Here is a 10,322-nt window from a genome sequence, read left to right on the forward strand (position 1 = left end):
TGGTGGGAATGTAAAATGGTACAGCTACTGTGGAAAACAGTCTTCTTACAGTTTCTTACAAAATTAAATGATGCAAATTACCACATGACCCAGAAACTACATTCTTAGGCATTTATGTCAGAAAAGTTACGTTCACACAAAAACCTGTACCCAAATGTTTATAGGAGTTGAAAACTGGAAACAACCCAAATGTCCTTCAACGGATGAATGGTTAGACTGGGGTTACGATGGAGGGTTACTCAGCAGTGAATAGGAGTGAACTCTTGACACAGGCGAGAATTTAGATGGATCTCAAGGGAATAACATTGAGGGAAAAAGGACAATCTCAAAAGATGACATTATCGCACAGTAATTCCACTTACATAGCATTCTTGAAATGACAAAATCATAGGTAGAGAACAGATTAGTCATTGCCCAGGGGTATGGGGGGGAGGAGGCGAGCTGGTTGTATCAGTATCTTGACTGTGGTGGTGCATACACAAATCTACACGTGTGATAATATTGCATAGATGCGTGTATATGGGGGGAAATCCCATATAAATGCATGCATGTGAAACTGGGGAAATCTGAATAGTCAGTGGGTGGTATCATGTGCGTTTCTGCGTTTTGATATTGTACTATGGTTACGTAAGATGTTACCAGTGGGGGAATGTGGGTGAAGGGTAAACAGGATCTATTATTTCTTACCACTGCATGTGAACCCACAATTACCTCAAAATAAAAAGTTAAACAAGAAAACCAAACCTACACTGGTTTGATCCACCAAACTTTCGAGCAACAAGAGTAGTTCCAATCCTGCATAATTTCAGGAAATATAAACACAGGGCCATAGCCGCCCTACTCATTTTATATGGGTAGTGTGATCTGGGTAGATTACCTACAGATTCGGCTAAAATAATAAAGGAAAGAATAGAAATGTAGAGGCCCATTTCACTGATGAGCATAAACACAAAAATCCTAAGTGTTGGCCCATCAAATCCAACAGAAAATATGACATAATCCATTATGATGGAGCTGGGGTAATCAGGAATGCAAGGACGGTTCAACGCAGATAAGGCATCCATGCAGCTCACCACAATAGACCAGGGGCCAGCACTCACGCAATTGCTTCAGTGTACACTTACCTCATTTAGTAGGCTCCGCACTAATTCATCATGAATTAAGTCATGATACTTTATTCATAGCTGTCGTGGACTTGTTTTCCATATGGAAGCATTGGCAGAGCTGAAAAAGGGCAGAATATTTCACCTTCCTTTTAGGAAAGGGCCTGGCCTTACGAACTTGCTCAGAATCTTGGGTGTCCTAAACCTCACTTTCTGCTCAAAAGAGAGAACCTGAGACTTTTAAATGATCTGTCCTGCTGGTCTCCTTGTGGACATGGAAAAAAAAGGTAGCTTGTGATGGAAGTTTGTTGCGTTTTCCCCTAAGGACCTGGGAGATTTAGCAGATGGTGGCTGGGTTTACAGGGGAGACCTCAGATCACATTGTGGTGCCCGCTTGTCCTCTGGGGTTCTGGGGAGGCAAAGGGGCTGATCCAGGCGAGCAAGAGGAGAGGCAGTGGCCGAAGACGGCCTTCCAGTTCATCCACGCTGACCCCGGGCCCGGCCTGCCCCTCTCCCTTTGCTGCTGCTCGATTGTGGTTCGGTCAATGCAGATGGCGTGCATTTGGATGGCGAACGTCACAGACCCCAAGAAGAAGCCCTTCAGGGCCACCAGGAAGAGGAAGACCAGGGAGCTGGGGGGCGTTGGGATGCCGTGTACGTCCCACTCCCCACGCGCGTAGCTGCGTAGGGCAGGCACGCAGAGCAGCAGCAGCACATGCAGCCCGGCCAGCGCCGTGTACAGTGAGAACAGCAAGAAGTACTTCTGGTTGTCCTCGCCCACGCAGTTGTTGACCCAGGGGCAGTGGTGATGCAGCCTGCGGATGCAGCGCCCGCACACGAGGCAGTGCTGCGCACGCGCCAGCTGGACAGCGCCGCAGAGGGGGCAGCGGGGGCCACCGGGCGTGCTGGGCTCTGTGTCCACCGGCACCGAGCCCGGGTCGGTGAGCATGGTTCGCGCGTGTGCCGCCAGCGCCAGGAAGGCCAGCAGGAGGAAGAGCGTGCCGTGGGTCACCGCATAGGCCACATCCCGCGTGGGCAGCAGCAGCACGCATAGCAGCACCCCCGCGGCGCTCAGCACCAGTGCCCATGTGGCCGCAGCGCACACGATGCCCAGGACGTCACACACAAACCACACGTGGCGTGGCCGCTCAGGGGCCTTGTGCCTGGAAATGTGCGCAGGCATCGTGGGCTGTGCTCTGTGGGGCCAGGCCCCGCTGGGCCCCTGAGTGCCTCCAGTCTCCCACCTCCTGAGCCCCTCCTCCTGCGCCCGGCCTGGGCACAGGGCGAGGGCATGGGCCGCTGTGGCCTGGGTCCTGGTTGGCCCTGCAGTGTTCTAGAATGTGCCCTCAGACGGGGATTTGTGACCACAGAAAGGGAAGCCACCAGCTTTACCTGTAGGAGCCCATTCCCAACAGACGACTTCTCCTTTTGGGGCAAGGCTGGGCACAGTGCATTGATATGCACGTGGTCTTTTTAGGAGCTTGTGGAAGCCAGGGGAGGAGCAGGAGGAAACAGGTCAGCGCTTCTGGGCGGGGGAAGGGGCAGGCTTGGGTTGAGACGACATGCTGTCCGTGGGCGTAGCAAGGGTCCTGGGCGAGGAGGGCTCTGAGGATGTCTTGGGAGGCCGGTTGTAGACTGGTCCTGGTGCATTTTGGGGCGCTGGGAGGGGCTGCAGGCTGCGGCTCTAGTGGATGGAGGGATGGAGTCTGGACCAGGGAACAGAGTAGAGGAAAGGAATTGGTTCAGTTGTGGCTCTCTACTCCTTTCCCCTGGCTTGACCCCTCTTCCTGGCCACTGTCCTGCAGGGGACTCTCTGTGGGGCCCCCACCCTCACTGTTGCAGTTGATCCCCGGGGCACAGAGGGCGTTGGGCCAGGACACCAGGGTGGGCTTGGCACTGGATGTCAGAGGTGTGAGGCTGCTGGGTGGGGAGGGGGACCAGCTGGTGGGTCGTGAGTCCCTGTTATTGCTGGTGTTTGGGAAAGACCTGGGGTTTCAATTTTTGTTTGCTTTCCAAATTTGTGAGCACTTAATCCCTTCATCTTTCCAGTTGATTTTGTTAAGTTTTCTTGCTATGTATCACCTGCGAATACACATAGCTACGCTTTCTGTTACATGTTGTTGCTTTGACTAAAACTGCTGAACTCACATTGACTAATCGTGGTGAGAACGGGTACAGTCAGGCCTGAGTTTAACAGGGATTTTCACCATTATATGTGAGGAAGCAGAATAACTGAAAAATAATATTTATCATTAAAAGGGAATGCTCTTTGATTCCTAGGTAAAGTTAAAAAATGTATATTTCTTCCTCTTCTCTCATCTTGACATGCTGATTTTTTACCAAATAACTTTTGTGCGTTTATTGAAAATGTCACAATAAGTCGGGAATCTCAGCCTGTCCTCCCTCCCCTTCCCTTCCCCTCCCTTTTTCCCCTTCCTGGGTTATGCAAGAGGGGAGGTCAAGTCCATGACTGAGTGGGCAGTGGACAGGCAGCTTTAATCCAGGCAGGTCCCCCTCACTCTCCTCACACTTTCCTGGCCCCCTGCCCCACCGCTGAGGGCCAGGAGTGGGGGTGGCTGTGTTTGTGTGCTCTCGCTGGGAAGCCATTGCCCCATCAGGGCTTCTCCGGCGGGAGTCCTGGCTACAGCAGAGATACCACCAGCCACTCTCCAGAATGGGCATTTGTCCCTTCATCATTCTGTCTGTCTCTTAAGAGCCTGGGCTTCCTTGGTGTCCAGCCACCGACATCTGCTTGGGTGGAGGAAGAAAACGTGGCTCAGGTTACCTGGAGGCTCTGAGGCCCTGGGGCCACAGGACAGGAGGCTGGGGTGGCTCCCTGGTCCTGCTGCCTGTGGGTGCCCGGCTGGGGCCTCCCTCATGTCCCCATCAATAAACGACTGAGTCGCCTACCCGGTGGCTCAGGTGGTTAGAGCTCCGTGCTCCTAACTCTGAAGGTTGCCGGTTTGATTCCCACATGGGCCAGTGGGCTCTCAACGACAAGGTTGCTGGTTCAATTCCTCGAGTCCCGCAAGGGATGGTGGGCTCTGCCCCCTGCAACTAAGATTGAACACAGCACCTTGAGCTGAGCTCCCGGATGGCTCAGTTGGTTGGAGTGCGTTCTCTCAACCACAAGGTTGCCGGTTCGACTCCCGCAAGGGATGGTGGGCTGCGCCCCCTGCAACTAGCAACGGCAACTGGACCTGGGGCTGAGCTGCGCCCTCCACAACTAAGATTGAAAGGACAACAACTTGACTTGGAAAAAAGTCCTGGAAGTACACACTGTTCCCCAATAAAGTCCCGTAAAAGAAAAAAGTGTTTAAAAAAAAAAAAACACGACTGAGTGACAAGCTTGGTTTCTGATTCGCATCTCTTTCAAGGTTGGAAACTTAATTTGCACATGAAAGAACTACGTTTAATAATGAAAAAGGGTGTGAGCATATGGGTGTCATGTTTCTGCACATGTAGCACGTGTCTGGAATGTGAAGATGTGTTTATGAGGAAGCGTGTTCTTATAAATCGCTTATAAGTAATTTATTTGAGATGAAAACACAGGGGGTTAGATGTCCCTACAGTGGTCAGGAACCAGGAGCGTAGTGGACACAGGGTGTGGTCACATGCACACGGGCTGCGGGTTTGTGCTCAGCCCTGCTAGGGTGTCTGGTGTGTCTAGGGACGTGCTGGTACCATGTGAGGACCTCTCTAAAGAGGAGCTAGGGTGGCAGCAGTTGCAGGGCAGAGGTGGCTGTTTTCCTGAGGGGAACCCTGAAGCTTGGTGACAGTGAGGAGCTGCTCGGAGGGGTTGAAGGTAAAGTGGGGGGTCCTGAAAGGTGGGAACTGGGTCTCAGAGTTTGGGGACCACTGTGGTGCAGGCAGTGCCTCCTGCTCCTCAGCTTCACTGTCTGCCTCTCCATCCTCGCCCAAGGGAGGGCCCCTGGCAGTGGGAACCCTCTGCCCAGGCTGGGGTTGCTGGAGAATTCCCATCCCCAGCAGTCCTCAGCCCTCGGACCAGCTTGGGTGTGGGGGGCTGCACTGCCTCACACCCCAGGAGGGGAGCTCTGAGACGTGCACGTACTCCACGGCTGTGTGTGCCCCCAACTGGCCAGGCTGCAGGGGCCACCATGCGGACTTGCTTCCCCTACCCCCGCACCTCCCTGAGTTCCTCTGGGGCTTCCAGGGCCCCTCCCAAGGCAGCTCCTGCACTGGGGTCCTTGTCAGGGCTGCTTTTGGGGGACCCAGCACAAAGCAGGAGAGGCTAGTGGTCCTGGTCTTCACTGGGGAGTGTGGACGCCATCCTCAAGGGCTGTGGTCCCCAAGTGTGTCACAGAGGCACATTCTTGGGCCCTACCCAGATCTGTTGAGTCAGAAGCTGATGGATGGGCCCAGCCAGTCCCCAGGTGATTCGACTCTGGGGGGTGGGTGTGGAGATCAGAAGTGCTGTTGGCAGGATGGGAGATGGTCACACTGGCCACCTGGACGAGGAGGTTCTGAGCAGGAAGAACCCGAGACCAGCCGGGAGGCCAGCGTGAGGCCCAGGCACAGGTGGAGCCGGGGGAAGAGCTGGACGACTGCCCAGGAGGCAAAGGTGGGCAGCGCTGGGAGAGCAGACAGGACGGGTGGCGAGGGAGGGGCCAGGGCAGTTCTTGGCTCACATTGTTGGGGTTATTGGTGTGCAGGGGGTTGTGGCACTGTGGACATGCTGTGTTTGAGCCCCATGGACAGTTTGGGTGGAGCTGCCTGGAGGCTGTCACGGAGCTCAGAGTGAAGTCCAGTCCGAGGTGGAGACGTGGGTGTCAGCAGATGGGTGGGTGGATGCCCGGGGAGTGGATGGGCTCCCCCAGAGGGTGGACGCCCGGTGAGTGGATAATTTCAGATTCCCGGAGTCAAATTTATGGGCAATATAGTGTGGAATTAAAAAACCTTGTTATCTAAATGCCTCCTAAGGGGGTTCTCCCAGTTGGCACCCCTGGGCCTGTCTCGACCTGTCTGTTCCCAGTGGTCCCGTCGTCCTTGGTCTTGTGCCGTGAGGCGGGAGAAAGCCCAGCTCTCACAGCGGTCGGGCACTTGGGTCCTGATGGGGACACATCTTTCCTGTGTTCCGACTGCTGCCCGCCCCTTTCTGACCCATCCCATGTGCCTTTGACAGATGGGACTGTTGGGGTCCTCACGTTTGTCATGAGAGGTGCATGGTGCTTTGTAGGGATGACACGCTGGCTATGATGAGGGCTGTGTGCTCTGCCCGGTCCTGTGTTTGCCTTCGTCCTGCCACCCCTTTCTGACAGGCAGACGTCGTCGTATTCTGTAGGCCCAGCACCGTCCTTCTTTGGGATTTCCTGACCGCGTCTGAGCCTCAGGCGCCACTCGCAGAGCTGTGGTCCCTTGGAAGCTCACCCTCCATATGGTTCCTCTGGGTTCTGTTTTGCAGCCCAGCTGACATGAGGCCCCGCTGCCTGCGGACAGATGACCAGAGGCGGGAGGCCCACTAGCTCCTGCCCGGCCCCTCCACACACCCTGCTTCTGCCTCTCTCTCCCGAAGCCACTAGCACAGGGGCAAGGGGGACAGTGGAAAGGGCTGGCTGGCTGCCTGCCTCTCTGTTTTCACAGCAGCTGGCCGCTATCTGCCCTGGTCACCCCCCTTCCCACTTCCGCTATTTGGCTCTTTCTCTGGGGCCCGGGCTGGAGGAATTTGGGGGCCCTTTAGCCTCAGTTCTCCCTGCTGGGTGCTTGCCCTCACCCCCATGCTGTGGGAAGCATCCTCTGAGGCTCTGGACGCGGGGTCCCCCGTGTGCTGCTGGTTGGGACCCTGTGGGGTCTGTAGTCGGGCCCTAGCTGCGGCCTCATACTCACTCATTCTGGGCTGGTCTGGCCGTGGCCCTCACCCTCTGAAGGTGGCAGCAGGTCAGCAAGCCGGGCAGGCGTTTGGGTTGAGGAGGGGTTCCTGGCCCCGTCTTGCAGGTGGGTCGGCCTGTTTGAGCCGAGGATGCAGTGCCTGTGGCCCCGGGGCCCCTTCTGCTGGGTGCTGAGCTGTTGAAATCCTGAGGCAGGAAGCCAGAATCATACGCCTGAAGAAAGGCAGCCCTTCCGATCAGAAAAATAACTCAGAAATCTCAGAGGCAGAACAAAGGAGACCCCGGGGCTGATGCCATAGTTTTGGACCTCTCCCCTAGATTGCTAATTTTAACAGTCTCTGTGCCCATGGAGGGGCAAGCAGCTTGCTTCCTGACTGTGGAGAAGGGCGTTCCAGCAAGAGCAGTGGGCCTGGTGCCTGGCGTTCTTTCTGGCTCACTGGCGCGAGCAGGCGGGAGCTGCCGAGTCGAGTTCAATGCATCACAGTTTAATCAGACGTGGCAGCTGTCGGGTGCCCAGGCCCAGGGACAGCTTGCAACCAAAATGATCTGATCCATCCAGGACACGTCAGTGCTGCCTGTGGGCATTGGGGCCCAGCCTGCCTCAAACGCAAACCCTAATTCCAGGCTCCCCAGCCTGCGGCCCGACGGGGCTCTCTGCCACATGGAGACGTGGAGACGGGGGCCATCTGGAGAGTAGCTGCTTTTGCTCAGGAAAGGCAGACAATTTGGGGAAGGAAGGACGCATAGGAGATGAGGCTGAATTCTCATCTGCTGAATTCCCAGGTGTCAATGGAGAAATCACGAGTCGGGGGACAGCTGAAGCCATGGGGGTCGGGGTTGGGGGAGCCAACATTTTTAATGTTCTCGCCCTCGCTTCTGCGATTTGATGATTATTTTCATGCGAGACTGAGCAAGTCTTGGATCTGAACAGCCAGGCATGACGAGGGCCGGCCTCCGCTGAGGCTGCAGGCTGCTGCTCACGGAGGGTTTTTGTGGGCAGCCGGTGACGTGGAAGCCCCGTGCTGGGACAAGGGCAGTGGGTTGGAGTAGAGAAGAAATCTGTAACAGGCAGCGTTCCCGGCCCGGTGTGCAGGGAAGGTGCCAGGTAGGAAACCAGCTCCCTGACCTGCTCTGGGTGACTGGGGTGGGGCAAGGCTGGCCCCTTACCTGGGAAGCCACAGGTCAGGTCTGGGGTTAGGAGGGCCACTCCTGCCCAGAAAGTGGACAGGGTGGGCACCTGAGGCCCCATCCAGGTGAGAGGTGAAGGTGGCAGAGGGGGAGGGTGGCGACCTGTGAGTCGTTTAACTTTGGGCACTTGGGGTGGAAGCCTTTCAGAGGTGCCACTTGCGAAGTGTCACTCTGTTGAAGTAGCACTTGCTGCCACCCGTGCAGTGAGGCATGGGAGGGACAGTAAGGGCCACAGCCCAGGGTTCCTTTCTCCCGGCAGCCTCTTCCAACTAGCACCTTGCTCAGCTCTTAGGGTGCTATGCCCCTGGGAGTCACATGCCTGCAGAGTGACTACCTGGCTCCCAGACTTAGGTCCCCACAGTGTCCCCTCCTGAACCCTCCCGCTCACATTCTTTTTGTATGGCCAGCACTGGATCTAAATCTTGGGGTCTCCTCGGGGAGCCAGGAGGCCTGTGCCCTGCCATCCTGGGAAGGTGAGCTGCCTGCCCCCTCACCTGGGAAGGCGACCTACATGTACTTCTATGTATTAATTTAACAGAAATCAAGATACTTCTTGTCTCTGTTCTGAAAAAGATTTCTCATTTAGAATCTCCTCAAGATTTTAGTCATAGCTCCTCTTTTGTTTTCCTAATAAATTATGGGACACCAATGGATTTTAATAATGAAACAGTGACAAAACATATGCACATCTAGTTTTTAATTTTAATTGATTCCACAACAAGCAAAACTAATAACAAATGCTCACGGTCTCTGGAGCATGGTCCTTTGTCTTGAGCACAGACATGAAGAAAACAACGTCCTCCCCTGATTCCTGGGGACGTGGCTGGGGACATGGCTGGGGACGTGCCCTGGGGCACCCCAGCCCCGCTGGCCCTGCCGCTCCCTGACCCTGGTGCCCCTGCCAGCTTTGTTCCCCCGCAGCGGTTGCCGCCATCCAGCCACTGAGGCCTTTGCTTGATCATGTGTTCTCTGCCTGCCCGCGGGGAGGCGAGACCAGAGGGCAGGGCCTCGTCTGCTCTTCCCCAGCAGCTTCCAGGACAGTGCCAGGCACATAGTGGGTGCTCAATCAGTGCTGGGCAAATGGGTGGATGGAGTGTGGGGTCACCTCCTGGAGTGATCTGTTTAGGTCATGAGATGTTACCTGTGTCTAATCAAACATTGGACACCCCGGGCCATGTTCTGTGAGGACCTCATGTGTCCAAAACAGGGAAACCTCTGTCCTCTGCTGAGTGAGGGTCCGAGGGGTGCAGGTGGCAGGCCAAGGAGACGGCCCTGAGGCACAGAAGTGAGGGTCTGCTGGGAGTGAGAGGAGGAACCCCTGGCCAGGTCCCACCTTGGGGCCGAGTCTGGCTGTCACGGAGTTGTCCCCCACAACTCAGCCCGGGGCTCCCAGGACGGGCAGGGATGGAAGGAGCTTGCTTTTGGCCTTGCTGGGGGTGCCGGGCCACCTCCCCGAGGGGTGCTGTGGGACCCGTGCAGCCCAGTGCGCTCCGGGTGAACAGGCTTCCGGAACCTTCCTGGGCACCATGCGTCACAATGCTTAGATCCCCAGCGGCCCAAGGCCTCCGGGGAAGGGCTTGAGTCTGCAGATAGACTTCTGGGAGGGACCCTGTCCAGGCGAGGAGCGGGCCAGGGAGGCCGGGTGGCAGGGCCCAGGCTGTTGGAGCCCCAGGTGTGACAGCCCACGAACCAGGTGGCCGGGACCTCAGTGTCCTCCTCACGCAGACTGACGTCCCTCCCATATCTGGAAGGTCTTAGCAGGTGCAGTGACCCACACAGAGGCCCCTGTGGGACTCCGTAAATGACATTTGTCACTGAGGCGTCGCCAGCGAGTGTGGGCCAGGCACCCCTGCGGCCAGCGGTCCTGGTGAGGGCACTAACTGTGCTTATCATGTTTGTTCGGAAGATTTTTTTTGCTTTTTTTAAACATGGGTGAACTTGACCTATTGGGCTGTGCTTGCAAATAAACCTGCCTTTGTCTACACAGGTATATTTGGGGCTCTAGACGGGTCAGAGCCATCGCCAAGGTCACTGAGGAGTGACTCCCATGCAGCCTCCCTCCTCTAGGCCGCTCCCACCTCCTCCAGGCCGACCAACCTGCCCCAGTCTCACCCTGCTGGGGAGACACAGAGAGGTCAGTCCGAGCTCCAGCCTCAGTGACAATGTGCTGGAAAATGCGGCCGGG

General features: G+C 56.1%; 1 pseudogene; it reads right to left on the minus strand.

Moving 5' to 3' along the window:
* Positions 1-1,479: 1,479 nt before the first annotated feature.
* On the minus strand, positions 1,480-2,286 carry LOC109434898 (palmitoyltransferase ZDHHC3 pseudogene; annotated as a pseudogene).
* Positions 2,287-10,322: the final 8,036 nt, after the last annotated feature.

Source organism: Rhinolophus sinicus, chromosome 1 (genome assembly GCF_057876585.1).
Source record: "Rhinolophus sinicus isolate RSI-liver-muscle chromosome 1, RSI-T2T, whole genome shotgun sequence".
NCBI lineage: Eukaryota > Metazoa > Chordata > Mammalia > Chiroptera > Rhinolophidae > Rhinolophus > Rhinolophus sinicus.